The sequence below is a fragment of the Loxodonta africana genome, chromosome 3 (genome assembly GCF_030014295.1).
Source record: "Loxodonta africana isolate mLoxAfr1 chromosome 3, mLoxAfr1.hap2, whole genome shotgun sequence".
NCBI lineage: Eukaryota > Metazoa > Chordata > Mammalia > Proboscidea > Elephantidae > Loxodonta > Loxodonta africana.
The window spans coordinates 54,530,369-54,553,588 of NC_087344.1; the positions used below are offsets into that span (position 1 = coordinate 54,530,369).

General features: G+C 46.0%; 1 protein-coding gene across 22 annotated transcripts in view; it reads right to left on the bottom strand.

Moving 5' to 3' along the window:
• The window catches only part of TMCO4 (transmembrane and coiled-coil domains 4), a 130,688-nt gene extending 119,347 nt beyond the window's left edge, over window positions 1–11,341 (bottom strand). For 14 of the 22 annotated variants that reach the window (XR_010321313.1, XR_010321316.1, XR_010321315.1 and 11 more), the window contains exons 1-2: window positions 11,165–11,249; window positions 4,568–4,666 (exon numbers count right to left, since the gene is read on the bottom strand). The gene's annotated coding sequence lies outside the window, so the exon portion shown is untranslated. Of the gene's footprint in view, window positions 1–1,811; window positions 1,913–4,567; window positions 4,667–10,763; window positions 11,067–11,164; window positions 11,250–11,317 lie in introns of those variants that run through there. The other 8 variants (XM_064281399.1, XM_064281397.1, XM_064281392.1 and 5 more) reach the window with 7 other exon arrangements.
• Window positions 11,342–23,220: the final 11,879 nt, after the last annotated feature.

Sequence of the window (23,220 nt, forward strand, 5' to 3'; positions counted from 1 at the left end):
AGTGTTGGTGCTGGCGAGGACAGGAGGAAAAAGAAATTTTACCTGCTGCTGGTGGGAGTCCTAACTGGTACAAGCACTTTCGAAAACTTGTTGGCAGTATCCACTGTAGCTAAACTTATGCCTTTCCTATTCCCCAGTAATCAACTTCTAGAGATATGAGAGCTCCTGTCCACCAAAAGACATGTACATGAAGGCGCATAGCAACTTCATTCACAAGAGTCCCCAACTGGAAACAACCCATATGCCCATCCACGGTAGAATGGGTACATTCCAGTACATATACACAATGGAACATTACACAGCAATGAAAATGAACAAGCTGCAGCTAACCGCAACATGGATGATCTCACAGACAAAATGATAAGCAAAAAAATCTACTCACAAAAGACTAATACTGTAAGATTCCACCTGTATGAAGTTGAAGAATAGGTAAAACCAATCTATGGTGATAAAAGTCAGAAGAATGGTTACCTCTGCGAGGGGGTATCTGCTCAGAAGGGCAAAAGGGAGTCTTCTGGGTCTATATTTTGACCTTGGTGATGATTAGGAAAAAAAAAAAAAAAAAAACCAGTTGCTGTCTAGTCGATTCTGACTCATGGTGATCCCACGTGTTTCAGAGTAGAGCCACTCCATAGGGTTTTCAATGGCTGTGACCTTTTGGAAGTAGATTGCCAGGCCTTTCTTCTCAGATGCCTCTGGGTATATTCTGCCAAACTTTTGGTTAGCAGCCAAGTGCTTAACCGTTTTCATCACTCAGGGACATGGGTGTAAATATGTGTAAAAGTTCACTGAGAGGGACACTTAAAATTTATGCTCTTTATTGTATGTGTATATTGTATCTGGGGCCCTGGTGGTGTAAGGTTAAGTGCTCAGCTGCTAAATGAAAGGTCAGTGGTTTGAACCAGTAGCGGCTCTGTGGGAAAAAGATGTGGCAGTCTGCTTCCACAGAGATTATGGCCTAGGAAACCCTACCGGGTGGTTCTATAGGAATGGCAATAGTTTTTTTTTTAATAGTATAGTATAGTGTACTATATGTATGGATAGGCCTCAATGAAACAAAGGGAGAGAAGGGAGGAGAGAGAAGAAGAAAGAAGGGGAGGGAAAAGAGGAGAGAGTAGGAGAAGAGAGACAGGGAAAGACAAGCCAAACCAGGCATTCAAGGGGTAGGAAGGGCGCTGGGAGTGGGGATCCACGTCCCTGGCAGTGCCAGGCCGTCAGAGAGGGGTGCTAACCTTGACTACAGGGCACCCAGGATAGGAATGCAGGCTCAGCCACCAGACAGACCTGGGTGTGAATCCAAGCACCTCCCCCTGATAGATATGGGACCTTGGGCAGCTCAACTCTGCTCTCAGGTTTCCTCACCCACAAAATGGGATGGTAACAGTATCTACCTGGAAGAGCTGTGTTAGGACTAAATGATATAGCCCATGTGGGTAAATATTTGTAAACACTTGGAACAGAGCTGGCACAGGGTTAAACCAAAACCCATTGCTCTACTTGATTCTGACTCATAGCAACACTATAGGGCAAAGTAGAACTGCCCCACAGGGTTTCCAAGGCTATAATCTTTACAGAACCAGACTGCCCCATCTTTCTCCTGCGAGTGGCCAGTGAGTTTGAACTGCTAATCTTCTAGCTAGCAGCTGAATGCTTAGCCACTTCGTCACCTGGGCTCCTTTAAGTGCTACATAAATGTTTGTTAAACAAATGAACAAAATTATCAATAAACAAATGAAATGCTCAGCACAGCGCTTGGCACATAACAAAGGGGGAGTAAACAATACCAAGAGCAAACGTTATCGAGCCCTTACCAGGTGCCAGGCTCTAATGTCCGGAGTCCTTGGGTTGTGCAAACAATTAATATGCTCAGCTGGTAACCAAAGGTTAGAGGTTTGAGTCCACGGAGAGGCACCTGGGAAAAAAGCCCCGGTGATCCATTTTCAAAAGATCAGCCATTGAAAACCCTGTGGAGCACAGTTCTATTCTAATACATGTGAGGTCGCCACGAGTCAGAACTGACCCGACGGCAACTGGTTTACCATAATGTTCGGTTTACAAATGGGGAAACAGGCTCAGAGGAGTACAACCCATAAACGACAGACTGATAGAGCCCGAAGCCAGAGCTCTTGAGCACCACCTGTTTTAAATACTTGTCATATTGCCAAGAGATTTCTAGTCTAATAACCAGACTCTGCACTGTTTTTGGTCCATAGCTTCATTCCTATCCAGCTGAGCAATAAAAACTCGTGTTCTCAAAATATGATTTCTGTAGAGGAGTTATTTAAAAATCTGTCCATGACTAATAATTTATTAGCTTCTTGAAACAACCCTGAGGTAGTGAATAGCAACACACCAACATTTGTACAGCATGTGACAGTTTACAAAGCACTTTCCAACCCACTTAATTCTCACAACTGCTGTCTTAGATTGAATTGTGTCCCCACCTCCCACCCCCGAACTCTGTCAACTTGGCTAGGTCATGATTCCCAGTAGTGTATGCCTGTCTACCATTTTGTCATCTGATGTGATTTCCCTATGTGTTGTAAATCCTATCACTATGATGTAATGAGATGGATTAGTGGCAGTTATATTGATGAGATCTACAAGATTAGATAGTGTCTTAAGCCAATCTCTTTTGAGATACAAAAGAGAGAAGCGAGCAGAGAGACATGGGAGCCTCACACCACCAAGAAAGCAGCGCCGGGAGCAGAGCGCATCCTTTGATCTGAGGTTCCTGCACTGAAATGCTCCCAGACCAAGGGAAGACTGAAGACAAGGACCTTCCTCCAGAACCGACAGAGAGAAGAAGCCTTCCCCTGGAGCCAGCACCCTGAATTCGGACTTCTAGCCTACTGGACTGTGAGAGAGTAAATTTCTCTTTGTTAAAGCCATTCATGTGTGGTATTTCTGTTATAGCAGTACTACATGACTAAGACAACTGCCATGAGGAAAAACGCTCAGAGAGGCCAAGCAATTTTTCCAAAGTTGCAAAGTCAGTAAGTGATGAGATCTAAACCAGACTTCTGGCTCCAAATCCCACACTCTTTCCTCTATACCACCCCAGGGATCTTCCTCCTCTTGTTTTAGATGGAGGAGCTGAGGCTCAGAGAGGAGGTTTAAGGTCTTGGCAAGGTCACCCAGCAGGACTGGCATCCAATTGTTGCTCCAACAACCCAAGTTTGAGATTGGTAGTTTTCTGTGGCTCAGAGGATCAGCCCAGACCACAGACCCTCCCGTTCCCCAGCCTCCATGGTGGAAGACCAAAGAGGACAGCTCAAACCATGAACTAAAGCTGGTACCAAGGGCAGCACCCAGCTATGATGTCTGCAGGCTCAGCAATTTTCACTTCATTTAATCAACTTAAAAAAAAAAAAACCATTTGGAGGCTGCAGTAATTGCACCTATCACCCAGAGGAGCCCAAGATAGTATTTTATTGGGCTGGTATCTGAGGAGCCCCACATGAGTTCTTAGTTCAAGACTAAACAGCCTTCTAATCAAAGAAGCACAGAGGAGGGGGATGTACTCTGTGCACAAAAAGCTGGGCTCAGGCCAAGCTCATTCACTCATTCATTTAACAAAATACATTCTTGATCTCATACAATCTATTCTCTACATAGTAGACCAAGTGATATTTTTGTCATATATACCAATCATGTCACTTGCCTGCTTAAAAGATTCTGAAAGCTTCCCATTGTTCCAGGATAAATGTCAATCTCCTTACCATGGCCTACAAAGTCCTATGCGATCTGGCCCCTGCTTACCTCTAAGCTCCATCTCAGATCCCACTCCACCCTCTGCCCAAATTGTTCACTACACTCAGCCACACTGATTGTCTTCAAACACACAACCTGGTTCCCACCTCTGGGCCTTTGCACCTGCCGTTTCGCCTGCTTGGAACACTCTTCCCTGAATTTTCAATTCAAATGTCACCTCTTCTGAGAGGTCTTCCCTCACTGTTCAGCTAAGGAGTTTAGACTTAATTGTTAAAGCAAAGGCTGTTGTGGGGAGCTGAATGAGGGACAAGGGACCTCTTGGTACTATCAGTGCAACTTGGTGTAAGTCTATCATTTTTTCAAAATAAAAAGCTTAAAAAAAAAAAAAGCAACGGGAAGTCTACAGAGTTTTAAAAACCCTTTCTTAAAGTCTAAGGACATTATAAATAGATATCCACCCCCACCCCAAGTTAACCAGTTAATTAATGTAATAAATACATTTTAGCACCTACTATGTACCAGGCAGAAACCCTGATGGCACTGTGGTTAAGAGCTACGGCGGCCAACCAGAAAGGCTGGCAGTTCAAATCCACCAGGCGTTCCTTGGAAACCCCATGGGGTAGTTCTACTCTGTCCTATAGGGTTGCTATGAGTCGGAACTGACGGCACTGGGTATGTACCAGGCACTGTGCCACATGCTGGGGATACAGTGTTGACTAAGACAGACGACTCCCCTTCACGGAAGTTATATTCTAGTGAGGGAGACAGACAATAAACATGTAAACTCATAAGTAAAACAATTTTAAATAATTATGAGGGCTCTGAAGAAAAATAAACCTTAAATAATACTTACTCAGATTTCAAGAAACAACTGTGGGCCTCCCTTCTCTCTAAGTTTCAAGACAGGCTGTCTAGCTTCTTGAAGGTTCTTCAGAGAAACATGAGACTTGTCCTGGGGGAGCAAACCAGAAAAAGCCAGGCTGTGGATCCACAGGGTGTGGAATCTGAAGGAGGCCCACAGGAGAGAAGCTCAGGATGAGCCTCGTTCTGCACTTCTTGGCCCCCGTTGGTTCCTCTTCCTGGGATGCCCTTCTCAGCAGAGAGCAGTGCAGCCACCACTTGCTGAGCGCTCACGATGTGCCAGGTATGACCCTGGTCAGCGACCATGCACAGGAGAGGTAGCACATTATCACTTCGGACACGGAAGCTCTGCACCATGACCCTCTCCCCCTCCCCAAACCTCAGCTTATCTGTCTCTTCCTTTGTATCCTTTTTGGCTGTAATTAAGTTGTAGCCATAAGATTCTGTGAGTACTTGCACTGAATTAACAAATTCACAGAGGCAGTGAGAGCCAGCAAGGGCTGGTGTCTGCCTCTCTAGCAGTCAGAAAGAAGGTGTCCTTCCAATGTGTGAGGTCTGATCAGCTCTGGGTGGCTAGGGCCGGTGAGAGAGTGTGCTACGTGAGCGTGAGCGTCTGGTGACGAGCATGAAGAAGTAGAAAGGTCAGGACTGGCTCCATTTCCATATTTTGGGGTTTGGATTCATGCTGATCCTCACCACCCACTTAGCAATGAAGGTGGAGCTTGCCCACTGTGCCTCTTGGTTAGTGCAGCCAGAAACTCTGAAGATCGTCGTCGGAAATGAAAACACACACACACACACACAACCAAAAGAAGATAATATTGAGATGGTCTTAGAAAGGAGGACCCAAAGCAGGCCCAGTTTACCGCCAGCATTTTAGGAGAGAAATGTGTGGCTTCTATGCCTCTATGTGGAAATCAAATTGGAAGTCAGAGTTAAAAATGGCATCACAGGGGTGTCTCCATGGCAACAACTCTACCACAGTCCAACCGAGGATTTTGGGCAATAATATCATGGAGCAGAATTAAAAAAGGAACGTTGGCACAGAGGAAACGTTCCCATTCTAAGCTCACTGCAGCAGCCTGGCGGACGGGGCTGGAGGGTGAGGCAGGTGGTATGACAAGATACTCCGGCTCTATGAGGTTTTGTCATTGACCGTTGCTCCTCTCCTCCGCCAGCACCCTGGTACTAGCCACCATCATCTCTCTCATGGATCATGGCAGTAGCCTACTCACTGATCTCTCACCTTCTTTCTGCCACACCCCTAGCCTATCCAACAAACAACATCCAGATAGCTCCATTTAGAACTAAAGCTGGATCAAGCCCTGCCTCTGCTCCAAACCTTCCCATGGCTCCTTCTCATCCAAAGACAAAATCCTTACAGTGGCGACTGGGCCACATGCAGTCTGGCCCTGGGCCCTCTCCACCCTCACTTCCTACTCCTCTCCCTTTCACTTACTCTGCTCCAGCCATGCTGGCCTCCTTGCTGCTCCTTGATCTCACCAGGCACGCTCCTACCTCAAGGCCTTTGCATTGGCTGTTCCCCCAGATAACCACATGGGCAACTCCCTCACCTTTTAGGTCTTTGTTCACATCTCACACCTCAGTGAAGCCACCCTGCCCCCAGTCTTCCATCCCAATCCCCTGTACCCTGCTCCTCTGCTTTGTCCGTGGCACACATCACTAACACACCAATCATTTACTTGTTTATGTTTATTGCTTATTGGCTATCTCCCTCTGCCTGTATGTAAGCATTGTTGTTGTTAGATGCCGTCAAGTGATTTCGACTCAGCAACCCCACGTGACAGAGCCAAACTTCCCCAGAAGGTTTTCTCCGATCTTTATGGGAGCAGATGGCTACGTCTTTTCTCCCGCGGAGCTATTGGGTGAGTTCGAACTGCCGACCTCTCGGTTAGTAGCCAAGTGCTTAACTGTTGTGCCACCAGGGCTCCTTAAAGTAAGCACAGAAGGTACTTATAAAGATTTGTTGTATGAACGGTGGTTTCCATTTGGGACAATTAAAGATAATTCAAAAGGCCATTTTGCCTGGGAAGGAAGGGAGGTAAAATTGAAAAAGTCTGTAATGGTTAATTTGACCCATGGGTTTTCAAACTGCTCCAGAGGGTCCCAGGAACATCTCCAGCCATGGTGTACAGGAGGAGATACCTGTGGGGAGTCCTCAACACCCACCTTCAAACTATAACAGTAAATGCTTGGCAAATGTCGACCACATGCCGCCCCTTTTCCATGCTTCACCTCATTTCCTCTCACCAATCCTACGAGGTAGGTGCTATTATCTCCCATTTTATAGACAGAGGCAGAGAGACCCTGAGAAATAAAGGTCAAGGCCAAGTCATGTGGGATTTAAACTTGGGCCTGGGTCTTAGCCCAAAGGCAGCCATCTTAACTATTATGTCACACTGCTTCTCTTTGGTCTACTTTATACCCTGATTTGGCAGTAAGATTTCAAACGCAATTTGAAAACCACCAAATTAGATCTATCTCATTAGCTCCCATCTGTTCACTGGCTAACATCTCACCTTCAGCAGCCCCAAGCACCTCTGGGATGGGTCTAATCTGTGTTTCCAACTTTATTTCCCTCCACTAACCTTCTTCCAGCCTGTCCCATGCTTCCACTCCATGCCGGGATTTCCCACTTCAGGCCTTAGCTAATACTGATCTCTTAGTCTGGGATGATTTTCTCTTCCATGTCCAAATGGTGCCAAAAGCAGTTTAATAATAAAATCAGCTAAGATCTCCTGTGGACTTACTTTCATGATCTCATTTCAGAGCTAGAGGTAGAGATTATCACTGTCCCTATTTTACAGATGAGAAAACTGAGGCTCAGAGAGGTGAAGGTCACGCTGCTGGCTGTATCCCCCAAGGATGTGTCCCCCAAGGCTGACTCCAAAGTGTGAGCTCTTCTCCATTTTACTGAAGTCCCATTTAGGGGCTCCAATGAAGCCTTCCTGGATTTGTCCAGCTAAAGTGGGGCCTCCTGCCTCTGAAGCCCACAGCCTTCCACCGGGCTGTCCCACTACTTCCTATTGATTCTAATGGTTAGTTGCTTATGGGCCTGTCTCCCCAACCAGGTAGGTTAGGGTGGGAGTGGGAAATGCTCAGAGCATTAGTTCTCCCCTCCTCCCCCACTGGCGTAGCTGCCTTGGCTATTCACCCAGGTCTAAAACAGCAGGCCCACCACCTTCCCTACCCTTCACTGGATGCTGCACGTTCATCACCACCCTAAAATGTATTACAGGTGTGTTTGTTTATGGTCTGTCTCCTTCCCTGGAGAAAGCTCTCTGAGGGCAATAGATTTTGTGTTGTATCCTAGAATTGCACCTGGCAGAGTGGGTACTCAATGAATGAATGAATATCCACCAACAGGACGGAGAAATGCCTTCATCATTATTTTCTGGATGAAGGCCAAGAGAGTTTTATATAAAATGAGGTCCCCATTTCTGCTCAAGTGATACTCCTTATGGGTAGATTTCATTACTGAGCTCCTGCAGACTCAGTCCATAATGTCATGGGGTTAGTTGAGGTGTACAATTCCACCCTGAGCTTAACCACTGACATACCAGGGACCTCACATGGCCCAGGGCATCGGGAATGTGAGCCAAGGGTGGGCTAAGATCTGCAGGACAAGGAGGGGTTAACCAGGGGAAAGGGAGGAGTGTCCAGAAGAGGATCTGCAAAGGCCCCAAGGAAGGAGGGAGCAGTGTGCCTGGCATGGAGGCCCACTGAGAGCATGGCCTATTGAAAGTGTGGTCTGAGATGCAGCTGGAGGTACAGGAGGGGCTGACACCACGAGCGGCCCAGGCTATGCAAGGCCTTATACCACCCTGACCTCAAAAAACAAACAAACAACCACTGACTTCGAATCAATTCTGACTTGACCCTACAGGACAGTGTAGAACTGCCCCACAGGGTTTCCAAGGCTGTAATCTTTGTGGAAGCAGGCTGCCACATCTTTCTCCCGGATAGCAGCTGGTGGGTTCCAAAAAGCTGACCTTTCAGTTTGCTTAGCCACTGAGCCACTAGGGCTCCTGTAAAGCCTTATGGTTCTTGTTAAAGGTTTTGTTCTTTATCCTAGGAAAATGTGAAGCCACACCAGGGTTTCAAACAGAGGGTGGTACAACTGAATCACCCTGGTTGCCAAGTAAAGTGCAGCTAAGTAGAAAATAGGTTGGATTCCCCCTCAAGGCGCCTTTGTCTTACTGCAACACATTCAAGAATATAGGGCCCCCATCTCTCCATCCGCAGCCCCATTTATAATGTACAGCAGTGTTTACATAACACAAAGGCCGGAAAAGGACACCACAATAAACCATGTAACGACATTTCTCAGGCTCCACATCTGCCAGCCCAGGTAGCTGGCCCAGCCTTTGTAGCTCTGGATGGTGCCAGTGAAGAGATGGTTTTAGGCTTATGGGAAATTCTCCAGGCACCAACCTTCATGGGAGCCACACCCTGAGCTACGGCAACCTAATCGTTAACTGTGCCCAACCCAACCACTCCTTGGTCCTCAGGTCTAAAAAGTAAAAAGCCTCCTAGAGTGCCAGATACTGCACCTAGCCCTCTACAAGCTTCCACTCCTAGAATGCTAGAATCCTTAGGACAAACCTAGAAGACAGGTGTTCGACAAATGAGGAAACCGAGGCACAGAGAAGTCATGAAACTTGCCCAAGACCACCAAGTTAGGAAGTGGAAAAGCTAGGCTCTACGTCTACATCTGCCTGATGCTACACACCATGCTGTAAGGGTTGTATAAACTGAAATGCTTACTGTGATGTGAGCGATTCATTTCACAAGTGCAGCAGGGAGCCTCAGCCTCCTCGACTGGAACTCGGCCACCCCCACCTCTGCCTCTTAGATTTCTTCACAGGGAGCAGTAATAGGTTATCAGGGTCACTACAGCCTCTAAGTAAATAAACCTTAAATAAACACACTCTTGCTTATGCCTGATTTGGCAAGGTCCTGATATAGCCACGCTTTGGACCATGCTTCATCATTTATTTACACAGCATTTTGACATAGTATCATCAACGCTCTGAGGTATTATAATTCCTGTTGTATAAAGAAACAGACCAGAGAGGTGGAGGGACCTACCCAAGGTCACACAGCTAAGAAATGGCAGTGCCAGGTTTCTAGCCCAGGTCTCTCGGCTTCTTTGGACTACTCTCATCCCACCTACCCTTCACCTCACCCCAAATCCCTAGGGAATGTAGAGGGAAGGCTCTGGCTAAAAGAAACATCTCACTCAGGTCCTATGAGAGACCAAAACTTTGAGGGCTTGAGGCTGTTCTAATACCACATCCTGAGGTTTGGTGTCCTTGTCTCTCTCTGCCCTCGACACATACTTCACAGTGTCGAAGATCCCAAATGGTCTCTTCTCTGTGCCCAGCCCTCCCCGCCTCCTGCAACTAAAGGGCCCAGTGTTTTTATTCCACCTTCTGCAGGGTATTCTCTGACTGGTTCACTGCTGTATTCACAGTGTCTAAAGAGTGCACACACTGGCACACAGTAGGTGTTCATTAAATATGTGATGAATGAATGGATGCCCCCAAAGCTTAGACAGTTTATTTTCTGCAGTGAAATAAACACTGAGTTAGGGAAAAGAGAACTAAAGGGTTAATCCTACTTTGTGTTAGGTAACTAGTTTCTAGACCAAGACCTGGATTCTAGCCTCGACTCTGCTCCTAACTCCCTTTGTGACCCCAGGGAAGGGACACTGAAGACCTACTCTGCCAAGCACTGGGCCAGGCTCTGAAGTCAGGTAATCCAGGTTCTAATCCTGTTCTCCTTCCTAGTGGTGTGGTTTTGGGCAAATCATTTCACCTCTCAGAGCTTCATATAACCTAGCTGTAAAAATCCACTCAAAAGTTAGTAATAATTCCTTTTTCCTCCTAAAACAACAGTGGGCAAGGGAGGGAGAAATGGCTGGTGTAAAATGGGGGGACTGGCTTTTCTCTAGAAGATTCCCAAGCCCTTCTGAAATTCTCAGTTTGAGACTCGGTTGTGGGGCACAGAGGTCTGTAGGGGCAAGGAAAGGGGGGGTCAGGGGTGCCCGGTGGCCTTCCCCAAGCGTGCCGTGGAAGGACCTTGTCGCACACGGGGAAGTCCCATGACTCCATGTGACCTTGGGCAAGTCCCTGCCCCTCCCAGGCCCAGGGCAGCGTCCTCACTCGTCAAGGGAGTGGTTGGGTGATCTCTAAGGTTCAAAGCCTTGGACTGGGAGGCAGGAGACATCTGGGTGCTCCTCCTGGCCTCAGTTACCCGGTCAGCCACCCTACATGATTTCTAGGACACTTCCGGCTCTGAAAAAAACAAAAACAAAAACAAAACTAACCAGGCGGCAGTCTTGACGCCAGGGCATGTCGGCGCTGGGGGAGCGCATGGCCACTTCCTGGTGGGTCTGGTGCCCACGAGCTGCGGGGAGCAGGGTGGGTGGCGAGGGGCCCGCGGGCGAGCCTGGCTGCGGGGCTCCCCCCGCGGGGCCGGCGGCGGACAGTGTCCCCAGAGGGGTGGCCACTGCCCAGCGCCCCGGCGGCTCCCCGGCCCGGCGACAGTTCCGGGACCTCCTTACCTTAAAGCGGCGGCAGCGGCGGTCCGGGCTCCTCCCTCCGGGCTCCTCCCTCCTCTCCGCTCCCTTCCCCTCTCTTTTCCTCTCCCCTCCCGCCCAGCCGCCCCGCGCGGGTCCCAGCCTGCCTCGGCCAGCCCGCGGCCTGCAAAGCCTTACCCCGAGCGCGCCTGTTCCGGGCCGGCCCGGCGGAGCTTCACGGGGAGCGGGGGCCCGTCCCAACGCCACCATCGCCACCCAGCGCCAACCACCGCGACAGGGCTGCCGGCCTCAGGAAGGGACAGGCCAACCGTGGCGCCAAACTATGTTCGTGGGTACATATGCCCTCCAGAAAGCAGCAAGACAGGGCGTGAGAGAAGGGGACCCTTAAGGTTCCACTCCATAGAAACTGCTCGGGTCCGAGAGTGGAGGGATGAAAAGCCACTTGGGTGGAAATCTTCAAAACTCTGTAATGTAATATCAAAGAACCAGTCACAGAAACAACCTTAAAAAAAAAAAAAAAATTTTTTTTTTTTTTTTTTTAAAGCACTCTGAAGAGTGTTGAGATATCCGTGTTCTCCCTGATTCTTCCTTTTATTTCTCTAAGGCCAAGTTTTGTCCAGCGTCAGAACCTTGAGCTTCCCATGCCTGGGAATTCTCTGCCCCCAGACCTTCCTATTCCTTTGTCTGTTTCCCGCTTTTCATTCTGGTCTCCACTCATGGTGGCTTCGTGTGTGAACCTCCCATAACCAGTCATCACAGTCATTGAACAAATATGGATCGATCACCTATTATGTGCCAGGTGCTGTTCTATGTGCTGGGAAATCACACACCTGGCTACCTCTCTTGTTTGATTTTAATGTAGCATTTATTATTCTATAAAATTATCTTGTTTCTTTTCCTGAACAAAATTAATTTGTTCATTTACTAGTTTATTGTCTGCCCAACCCCCTACCCCCACTAGAATTGAAAACCTTGAAGAGAGGGCATCTCAGCTGCTTTGCTCTCTACTGTGTGTCTACCCTCAGAACTGTGCTTGACACCCAGTGGGTGCCCAGAATCATTTGATTGATGAATGAATGAATGAATCTTATTCCCCCAGCCACCCTGTGAATCTTCATCATGCCCAATCTAGGGTCTAGGCGGTGCAGTAGTCACAGAGGGAATGGATGCCAGAGCTGGAACATGAGTCATCAGTGGCCAGAAAAGCTGTTGCTCTTTCTCCCAGTGGAGACAGCCCAGTACCGTGAGTGGAGAAGGCACTGAACAAGGGTCGGAGACCTGCGTTCCGGTCCAGGGACTGTGACTCATGCCCTTTGTGGAATTCTCTTGGCCTCCACCTCCTTATCTCCCCACTGGCCAGTCAGGACCAAGAAGAGCAGCTCCACTTGTCTATAGGATTGTTGTGAGGGTCAGATGGATTAGTCCTTTGAGCATGTGGGCCTTATCAAGATGGAATATTAATAACCATACGGAAGCTCAACACTAATACAGAATTGGAACAGAAAATGTCCAACCAGCCCTCCTTTGTTCAATATCGGCCTCTTCCAACCAGTCTTTGAAGGACCAGGCAACACTCTTCACAACTGTCTGTCCCTAATTCACTTAGAGACTCTGTGTTGAACACACTTGCCTCCAGACATTGGACCCAGTTACAGCCGAGCATACCACCTGCCTCTCATCCTAGTCACCCCACTGCACATAGGACCTGATTTCATAATCAAGACTACAGGTAGGAAAGGTGGATAATATATGTTTACCCTTTTGGTGTGTGCCTCTGAGATGTTTGAGGTTTGGTATTGGACACTGAAGAATTTAGTCACTTTCCTCATCAATAAAGTGAGGATAGTCATGGCCCACACATTCAAGGCTTGTCACGAGGATTAAGTGAGTATATACAAATAAAGTGCTTTGAACAGTGTCTGGTACACAGGACACAATAAATGTTAACTAAAGTTATTCTCAGTAAAAGACAAGAAAAAGCCCCTTATCACTTCAAATAAGATGTCTTCTTATCACTTCTAATAGAATGATTTCTATCCACTCCTCCCCCAAGGGGATGCTTAGGGCAGTTGTGTTGGAAGGGGAAACATTTTCATAACCGTTGACTAACTCAACAAATATGTGTTGAGTGGCTGGTGGCGTTCTAGGCATTGTGGACACAACAGGGAAAAGAACCAACGTGTTTCCAGCAAAGTCATGGAACTCACATTCTAGTTGGGGTGGGCAGTGGTGCAGACAGGTAATAAATAAGCAAATAGATATTAATCCACTAGGTAGTGACAGTGTTATAGTGAGAAAAGAGTCAAGTGGGGTGACAGGAACGCAGGGAGGAGTGTTACGGTAGATGAAGTGGTCAGGATAAGCCTGCCCGTGACCTCTGAGGGGCAGAGCATCTCCGGCAGACATCCAGCAGCTGCAAAGGTGTTGAGGTGGGAGTGTGGTGGGCACATTCAAGAAAGAGATTGAAAGCAGGAGAGAGAACTGGAGGAGAGTAGTAGATGCGATAGATCAGAGAGGTACTTGGGGCCATATTACTGTGAGCTTTATAAAAATGCTAATGCTTGGACTGGGAACCCTGGTGGCGTGCGTAGTGGTTAAGAGTTCTGCTGCTAACCAAAAGGTCAGAAGTTCAAATCCACCAGACGCTCCTTGGAAACCCTATGGAGCAATTCTACTCTGTCCTATAGGTTCACTGTGAGTTGGAATCGACTTGATGGCAAGGGGTTTGGTTTGTTTTTGTTTTTGTTTTGAATGCTTGGACCTAGAGTTGCCAGATTTAGCAAATAAAAATACAGGACGCTCAGTTAGGTTTGAATTTCAGATAAACAATCACTTTTTTTATTTTTTACTTTTCTATGTAAGTATGTTTCATGTTCTGCTGCTATTCATAAAGTTTTCACTGGCCAGTTTTTTTCAGCAGACTGCCAGGTCATTCTTCCTAGCCTGCCTTAGTCCGGAAGCTCCACTGAAACTTTTCCACCATGGGTGACCCTGCTGTATTTGAAATACCAGTGGCAAAGCTTCCAGTGTTTTACCAACATACAAGCTACCACAGTATGATAAGCTGAAAGACACGTGGTGACAGACACGTCATGCAATATTTGGGATATACACATACTAAAAGATTATACATTATTTATCTGAAATTCAAATTTAACTGAGCGGCGTATATTTTGTCTGGCAACTCTGCTTGGGTCCTTCCCCCAGAGATTGTTTCTGGTGGTCTGAGGGAAGGCTAAGCATTGGGAGTGGTCATAGCTCCTCGGGTGTTTCTAATGTGTGTCCAGGGTCAGGAACCACGGATGTAGGGCTTTGTCAGCTTCGGTAAGCATTTGGGATTTTATTCTGCATGAGATGAAGAGTTGTAGGAAGATCTGGGAAAATGAGGTGAAAATGACTTCACATTTTAAGAGGATCCCACTGGCTGCTGTGTGGAGAACAGATTACAGAATGACATCAGTAGACAGACTGTAGCAAAAGTCCAGGTCAGGGATGGGGCCTGTACTTGCTTCGTGCCTACTGTAGGATAGGCATGGAGTCCCTGGGGGGTGCAAATGGTTAAGCACACTAACGAAAAGTTGGTGGTTCGAACCCCACCATAGACGGCTCAGAGGAAAGACCTGTGGATCTACTTCCAAAAGTTTACCGCCATGAAAACACATGCAGCACAATTCTGCTCTGCAACACATGGGGCCACCATGAGTCGGGATTGACTTGACAGCAACTGGTTTGGCTCTGGTTTTATAGGGTAGGCCCAATAAAATTACATAATGGAGGCATGGGTTATTGGGAGACATAGGCTACCACATTTAGAACTTCTCAGGGGGGTTGGGAGCCCAGGAATTTGTATTTTTAACAAACTCCCCTGGTAATTCTGATGATTAAACAGGTTTAAAACAACTAAATTATTGGATTCAATTCTCACAGAAGTTATAGAAATCGCAGTGAATACTTGTGGGAGGGGGCAGCCTGAGTGCAGCCTGCCACCTTTCCCTGTGACTCAGGAAGGAACCTTGTGCTTAGGACCAGATGTGTTGGCCCAGCTTCTTGGATGAGATGAGAGTGTGGGCTGACTCCTTTTCTGGGGCATCTTGACACAGAACACATCCTGTAGTAGATAGTGGTCTGTTAGCACATTCCCCCGCCGCCCCCCGCCTTTTGCCCTGAGTACATGTCAACACTCCCAGGAACTGCTTATCTAAATGTGTGCATTATCCAGCACCTGGGAAACCCTGCTGCTATATCTGCTCCTGGCAGGGAGGGAATAGTGTTCTTTGCCTGCAACACAAGAGAGATGTGTGCAGACCACCTCCCTGTGGTTGCAGAGTGAGAATTGCTGGCCTGGGAGGGACCAATGCCCACTATTAAAGCTGCTTTTGCTTGGTCTCTTATCTGTGTGAGTAAAGTGTTGTTCCATCCAGTGCCTTTGTAAGTTGTTTCTTTCTTGGTGCCTTAGTCATCTAGTGCACGCCATAACAGAAATACCACAAGTGGATGACTTTAACAAAGAGAAATTCATTCTCTCACAGTCTAGGAGGCTGGAAGTCCAAATTCAGGGTGCCAGCTCCAGGGGCAGGCTTTTTCTCTCTGTCAGTTCTAGGGGAACGACCTTGTTATCAATCTTCTCCTGGTCTAGGAGCTTCCCAGTGCAGGAACCTTGGGTCCAAAGGATGCTCTCTGCTCCCAGGGTTGCGTTCATGGTGGTATGAGGTCCCCAAGTCTCTTTGTTGGCTTCTGTCTTTTATATCTCAAAAGAGATTGATTTAAGACACAACCTAATCTTGTTGATTGAGTTCTGCTTCATTAACATAACTGCATCTAATCCTGCCTCATTAACATCATAGAGGCAGGATTTACAACACAGGAAAATCACATCAGATGACAAAATGGTGGACAATCATGCAATACTGGGAATCGTGACCTAGCCAAGTTGACACACATCTTTGGGGGACACAGTTCAATCCATGACACTTGGTGACCCCGACATCTGCAAACTATGGAGTAGGTCGACATCTAAGTCACGTGGCTCAGATCACTGAACCGCGAGGTGGCAGAGTCAGGATTTTAAGCCAGGCCTGGCTGGTTCAGCTGTCCTGCCCTTCCCGAAGCCTAGACTACAAGTTTAAAAATATTTAGATGAGTTGCAGATAATGGATCCCCAGTGGGAGAAGTCTCCTTTGCTATGTCCCAGTCGTGTCTATCATTCCAGGACCTAGGTAGGGCCTGGCCTGGCGTGGGTATTTATTAATGGAGCTAGATTCTTGGGCTGATGTTCCTGAAGATAGCCTCATATCCCTTCCCATAGGGTAACCTTATAAAGCCATTGTGTTGAACTTGAGACTCAGTGACCTAGGAAGTTGTTTATGGTCATTTCTTCTTCCCTAGCGACACTCAGAAATAAACAGGGCTCCTACAGGGAGGGACCAAACGTGTCCTTGGAGGAAGTCTAGGGCACAGGGTGCTGTAGATGGCTTGCGGTTAACAAAGATGATGTTATATTGCTCAGCAATTTCTTGTTTGTGTTTCCAAGGCATCTTTGACCCAAAGAACTGAACATCTTTTTGTTACTTGTACCATCAACTGGAATTGGCTGAGCGAAGCAGCAGAGTTTTGGGATCAAAGCCACTTGGGTTAATATTTCTTCCCCGATGGTCTCATGGTTTAGGTAATAATTGTGTAGTTCCCTGCTTTATCTCTTACACAGAGGCTCAGATGATGACCTGTATCTGCTCCTGGTCTAAGAATGCTTTACACTTGTGCCTGGTCCATTATTTACCAACATGTGGTATTTGTATCACTGGTGGTATACAACATATATTTAGTTGGTAAATGAACTTGCATTAAACCACCTTGAATTACACAAGGAGAAAGTTATTCCCTTTCAGTTCTGTTCAGCCCTTCTGCCAAGAACACAGTTTGATGCTATTGTATTTTAAAGCTCCTCTAATATTTGCTGATCCTCTTTTTTAATGAAGAGAGAATAGGGCTCAGCCCAGAGCCTTCAGCTACTCAAAATTTATTTATTTAATAAATTTTTTACTCTGAAAGAATTTTAGATTAACACAAGTTTCAAAGACAGTATAGAGAGTTCCCATATACTTTTTATTCTGTTTCCTTACTGTTAACATCTTACATAATCATGATACGTTTATCAGAACTAAGAAAATGACATTGGTAGTAAATAGTAATTACTTTTTTAGTAGCTAAAGTACAGACTTTACTCACCATTTTTTCCACTAATGGCCTTTTATTGTTCCAGAATCCAATCCATGATACCACATTGCACTTAGTGTTGTTTAGTTTTTTAAAATGTATTTTCAATATTGATTTCATTTTGTATATTTTTATTACTTTCTATAATGGCAAATGATATCGGTCTGTTACTTATGGCAGTGATATATTTCCTTTTAAAACATTTAGCAAAGAAAAATGAGATGACTTGAAAAAAAATAGTAAAAGTGGTATGCAGATATGGCAAAAAATGGAGACAGTGATCTTCCAGCCAGACTGGTTTCTCTCACTAGTCACTAGAATGTATGCTTCCATTTGGATGGCTGCCGCTGCAAGCATCAAATGCTGACCCATGTAGTGGCCTAAATTATAAGGATGCTTATGATTTATGGAATATAAAATCCAGAGATAGGTGGTTCCAGTACCTCAGTAATGTCAGCAAGGATGTATGCTCTTTCCATCTTTCACTACCCTCAGCGTGTTGGTTGTAGTCCTTCACTGTGTCATCCTATGGTCCAAAGATGGCCTGTCGACCCTAACATATCTTTCAGCAGTTGTGTTCAAAAGCAGGGAAGAAGAGAGAAAAGGGGGCTCACTTCACAAGTTTCTCTCCCGTGGTCAGGGTGGAAAATATTTCCCAGAAGCCTCAGTTGGGATCACATGTGTAGATCACATGGCCTCCTCTGGCTGAAGGGAGTCTGGGAAAGTGAGTATCTGGCAATGGTGACTAGCTCAGATCCCCATGGGTGGGAACATGCCTATCGTCACATTTGTGGAGTTCAGGGAAAGAGTACAAAATTCTAAATAAAACGCATCCTAACCTTCTACCCTGACATATCTGTCTTCAAAACAATCTGGAAAACTACGTGTGAATTTAGAATCCTTGGACTCCTCAGAGTTTCACTTCAGAATGTAGCCCCTGGCCCACTGCGTATCCCTAGCTCCATCTCATACCATGTAGGGCCTCACACACAGGCACGTGGACCTCCAGCCCTGCATATCCAAGCTCTATCCACTGCCCCACAAACACCTGCCTCTTGGTCACTCATCGAACCCAGGAATGTGCATATTGGCTGCAATCTCAGGAGAACGCATCAGAGCGGGAGCTCGCTCCTGCTGGCTGGAAGTGGGCTTGGGGCTGTTTGGGCAGGGAGTGGAAGAACAGGGAGGAAGTGTCAAGAGTTCTGGACTTAGGTGGGCACATCCTCTTGGTCTTGCAGACCCCCTTTTCCATTGGGATGGTGCAGCTGGAGAAGGGTCAGACTGGGGCCCCCTGAAGGATATAGCCAAGAGATGAGACTCCTCTTGTCAGTATTAGTTAGGCACATTGCTGCACAGACAAAATCAGGTTTCTCTTAAGGCAGAAGATGGAATAACTGTTGAGCAGGTAGTCCCCAGCATCTGCCCCAGTATAAGCTCTATGCATCTAAGAATCGCATGTCTTCCTGACCTTGTCTCCCTAGGACCTAACCCAATCCCCAGTATGTGGTAAGCACTCAATAAATATTTCTTGAATGAATTAGTGAATGAATGAATGAATATCATTATTAATACAGTCTGAAATTGTCTGATGTCCCCATCACACAGGGATTGGAGGCCAGAGCCTGGGAGGGAAATACAGAGGTGCGTTTGTTTGAGATCCATGGCAGAGCAAATAGCAACTCTGATAGTTTCTCCCTGTTTCTCCACTCCCCCTCATGCTCACCCCTGAGATGCATCTTTTTTCATGTACATAGCCACAGACTTCCCGCTCAGACCCACAAGGGTATGCCAACACTGGTCTGCTGTTGCAATTTCAGAGTATTAGGGCTCCTGGGAACTCTGAGCACATGCACATCAAGCCTTCCCACATGTGATCATGGACTTCCGCAGCCTAACACACAGGACCCTCCTGGATCAGCCCCAGCCTGCTTCCCTTGCTCCCCCGACAAATCCTTAGTCAGACAGGTCAACTCTCTGCTGCAAAAAAGTCATCTACTTTTCAGTCTCCATGCTTTTCTCACACTATTTATGCTGCGTGCAGTGCCCTCCTTCACTCCATTCTGCCTGGCTATTCATCCTTCCAGGCCCACGCAGTTTCCATATCCTTCACGAGACCTGCCCTGCTACCCAAACCACCTTCTTCATGTCTTCCCAAGGAACTTAGATGAGCCAGGTCCTGCCTTGCAAATCTTCCATTTAACATTCAACAGAGGTTCGTGGTCCCCACTGTGCACCAGGTTCTGTGCTGGGGAAGGGATGGGGAGGTGTCTATTGGAATTCTTCAGCTAGGTAGTTCTTTAAAGAGAGGGATATCGTGGAGAAATTGGAATCTTCGCCCATTGCTGGTGGGATTGTAAACTGATACGATCACTGTGGGAAAGTTTTGGGGTTCCTCAAAAAGTTAAGCATAGAATTGCCGTATGATTCAGCAATTCCACTCCTAGGTTGTAGTTGTTAGGTGCCATTGAGTTGGTTCCAACTCATAGCTACCCTACATGCGACAGAATGAAACACTGCCCAGCCCTGCTCCATCCTCACGGTCATTGTTATGTTTGAGCCCATTGTTGCAGTCACTGTGTCAATCCCTCTCCTTGAGGGTCTTCCTCTTTTTCACTGGCCCTCTACTTTACCAAGCGTGATGTCCTTCTCCAGGGACTGGCTCCTCCTGATAACATGTCCTAAGTACGTGAGACGAAGCCTTGCCATCCTTTCTTCTAGGGATCGCTGTGGCTTTACTTCCTCCAAGACAGATTTGTTTGTTCTTCTGGCAGTCCATGGTATATTCGATATTCTTTACTAACATCAAAATTCATAGGCACCAATTCTTCTTCAGTCTTCCCTTTCATTGTCCAGCTTTTGCATGAATGTGAGGCAATTGAAAATACTATGGTTTGTGTCAGGTGCAGCTTAGTTTTCAAGGTGACATCTTTGCTTTTTAACACGTTAAAGAGGTCTTTTACAGCAGATTTGCCCAATGCAATGTTTTGTTTGATTTCTTGACTGCTGTTTCCATGGGTGTTGATTGTGCATCCGAGTAAAATGAAATGCTTGACAACTTCAATCTTTTCCTTGTTTATCATGATGCTGCTTATTGGTGAAGATTTCTGTTTTCTTTCTGTTGAGGTGTAATCCACACTGAAGGCTGTGGTCTTTGATTTTCATCAGTAAGTGCTTCAAGTCCTCTTCACTTTCAGCAAGCAAGGTTATGTCATCTGCATAACACAGGTTGTTAGTCTTTCTCCAGTCCTGATGCCCTGTTCTTCATATAGTCCAGCTTCTCGGATTATTTGCTCAGTGGTCAGATTGAATAGGTATGGTGAAAGGATACAACCCGGACACACACCTGTCCTGACTTTAAACCACACAGTATCCCTTTGCTCTGTTTGAATGACTGCCGCCTGATCTATGTACACATTCCTCATGAACACGATTAAGTGTTCTGGAATTCCCATTCCTCACAATGTTATCCATAATTTGTTATGATCCACACAGTCAAATGCCTTTCCATAGTCGATAAAATATGTAAACATCTTTCTGGTATTCTCTGCTTTCAGCCAAGATTGATCTGACGTCAGCAATGATATCATGGCTGTAGCCGCTTGTCAATGAATCTTCAGCAAAATTTTACTTGTGTGTGATATTAATGATAATGTTTGAAAATTTTCACATTCTGTCGAATTGCCTTTCTTTTGAATGGGCACAAATATAAATCTCTTCCAGTTGATTGGCCAGGTACCTGTCTTCCAAATTTCTTGACATAGAGGAGTGAGCATCTCCAGCGCCACATCCATTTGTTGAAATATCTCAATTGGAATTCAGTCAATTCCTGGAGTCCTGTTTTTCACCAACACCTTCAGTGTAGCTTGGACTTCTTCCTTCAGTACCATTGGTTCTTGATCATATGCTACCTCCTGAAATGGTTAAACACCGACCAGTTCTTTTTGGTACAGTAATTCTGTGTATTCCTTCCATCTTCTTTTGATGCTGCTTGCATAATTCAATATTTTTCACACAGAATCCTTCAGCAATGCAATTCTATGCTTGAATTTTTTTCTTCAGTTCGTTTAGCTTAAGAAATGCCAAGCATATTCTCCCCTTTTGGTATTCTAACTGAAGATCTTTGCCCAATTTCATTGTAATACTTTATCTTCTCGAGCCGCCGTTTGAAATCTTTTGTTCAGCTCTTTTACTTCATCATTTCTTCCTTCTGCTTTAGGTACTCTAAGTTCAAGAACAAGTTTCAGAGTCTCTTCTGACATCCATTTTGGTCTTTTCTTTCTTTCTTGTCTTTTTAATGACCTTTCGCTTTCTTCATGGATAGTATCCTTAATGTCGTTCCACAGCTTGTCTGGTCTTTGATCAATAGTGCTCAATGCATCAAATCTATTCTTGAGCCGTTGTTGTTGTTAGGTGCCGTCGAGTCGGTTCTGACTCACGGTGACCCTATGCATAACAGAACAAAATGCTTCCCGGTCCTGCACCATCCTTACAATCGTTGTTATGCTTGAGCTCATTGTTGCAGCCACTGTGTCAATCCACCTCGTTGAGGGTCTTCCTCTTTTCCGCTGGCCCTGTACTCTGCCAAGCATGATGTCCTTCTCCAGGGACTGATCCCTCCTGACAACACGTCCAAAGTATGTAAGATGCAGTCTCACTATCCTTGCCTCTAAGGAGCATTCTGGCCGCACTTCTTCCAAGACAGATTTGTTCGTTCTTTTGGCAGTCCATGGTATATTCAATATTCTTCAGCAACACCACAATTCAAAGGCATCAACTCTTCTTCGATCTTCGTTATTCATTGTCCAGCTTTTGCATTCATATGATGTGATTGAAAATGCCATGGCTTGGGTCAGGCGCACCTTAGTCTTCAGGGTGACATCTTTGCTCTTCAACACTTTGAAGAGGTCCTTTGCAGCGGATTTACCCAAAGCAATGCGTCTTTTGATTTCTTGACTGCTCCTTTCATGGCGGTTGATTGTGGATCCAAGTAAAATGAAATCCTTGACAACTTCAATCTTTTCTCCATTTATCATGATGTTGCTCATCGGTCCAGTTGGGAGGATTTTTGTTTTCTTTATGTTGAGGTGTAATCCATACTGAAGGCTGTGGTCTTTGATCTTCATTAGTAAGTGCTTCAAGTCCTCTTCACTTTCAGCAAGCAAGGTTGTGTCATCTGCATAAGGCGGATTGTTATTGAGTCTTCCTCCAATCCTCGTGCCCCGTTCTTCTTCATATAGTCCAGCTTCTCGGATTATTTGTTCAGCATACAGATTAAATAGGTTTGGTGAAAGAATACAACCCTGACACACACCTTTCCTAACTTTAAACCCATCAGTATCCCCTTGTTCTGTCCGAACAACTGCCTCTTGATCTATGTAAACGTTCCTCATGAGCAAAATTAAGTGTTCCGGAATTCCCATTCTTTGCAGTGTTATCCATAGTTTGTTATGATCCACACAGTTGAATGCCTCTGCATAGTCAATAAAACACAGGTAAACATCCTTCTCGTATTCTTGAGAGGATCTCTAAATTCAGATGGGATGTACTCAAGGCTGTATTTTGGCTCTCATGGACTTGTTCTAATTTTCTTCAGCTTCAACTTGAACTTGCATATGAGCAATGGATGGTCTGTTCCGCAGTTGGCCCCTGGCCTTGTTCTAACTGATGATATTGAGCTTCTCTATTGTCTCTTTCCACAGACGTAGTAGATATGATTCTTGTGTAGTCTATCTGACAAGGCCCATGTGTATAGTTGCCATTTATGTTGTTGATAAAAGGTATTTGCAATAAAGAAGTCATTGGTCCTGCAAAATTCTATCATGCAATCTCTGGTGTCATTTCTATCACCAAGGCAATATTTTCCAACT